The sequence below is a fragment of the Oncorhynchus nerka genome, linkage group LG4 (genome assembly GCF_034236695.1).
Source record: "Oncorhynchus nerka isolate Pitt River linkage group LG4, Oner_Uvic_2.0, whole genome shotgun sequence".
Lineage (NCBI taxonomy): Eukaryota > Metazoa > Chordata > Actinopteri > Salmoniformes > Salmonidae > Oncorhynchus > Oncorhynchus nerka.
Window position 1 is genome coordinate 92,542,816 of NC_088399.1, and position 859 is coordinate 92,543,674.

Sequence of the window (859 nt, forward strand, 5' to 3'; positions counted from 1 at the left end):
CCATTTTCAACATGGGGCTATTAATTAAACAACAACCTTCAGCATGGGGTTATTAATTCAACAACGACCTTCAACATGGTGTTATTAATTAAACAACAGCAACCTTCAACATGGGGTTATTAATTAAACAACAACAACCTTCAACATGGGGTTATTGATTATACAACTATCTTCAACATGGTGTTATTAATTGAACAACACCAACCTTCAACATGGTGTTATTAATTAAACAACACCAACCTTCAACATGGGGTTATTAATTAAACAACATCAATTTTCAACATGGTGTTATTAATTAAACAACAACCATCTTCAACATGGGGCTATTAATTAAACAACAACCTTCAGCATGGGGTTATTAATTCAACAACAACCTTCAACATGGTGTTATTAATTAAACAACATCAACCTTCAACATGGGGTTATTGATTATACAACAACCTTCAACATGGTGTTATTAATTAAACAACAACCTTCAACATGGTGTTATTAATTAAACAACAACCTTCAACATGGTGTTATTAATTAAACAACAACAACCTTCAACATGGGGTTATTAATTAAACAACAGCAACCTTCAACATGGGGTTATTAATTAAACAACAACAACCTTCAACATGGGGTTATTGATTAAACAACAATCATCTTCAACATGGGGTTATTAATTAAACAACAACCTCCAACATGGGGTTATTAATTAAACAACAACCTTCAACATGGTGTTATTAATTAAACAACAGCAACCTTCAACATGGGGTTATTGATTATACAACAACCTTCAACATGGTGTTATTAATTAAACAACAACCTTCAACATGGTGTTATTAATTAAACAACAACCTTCAACATGGTGTTATTA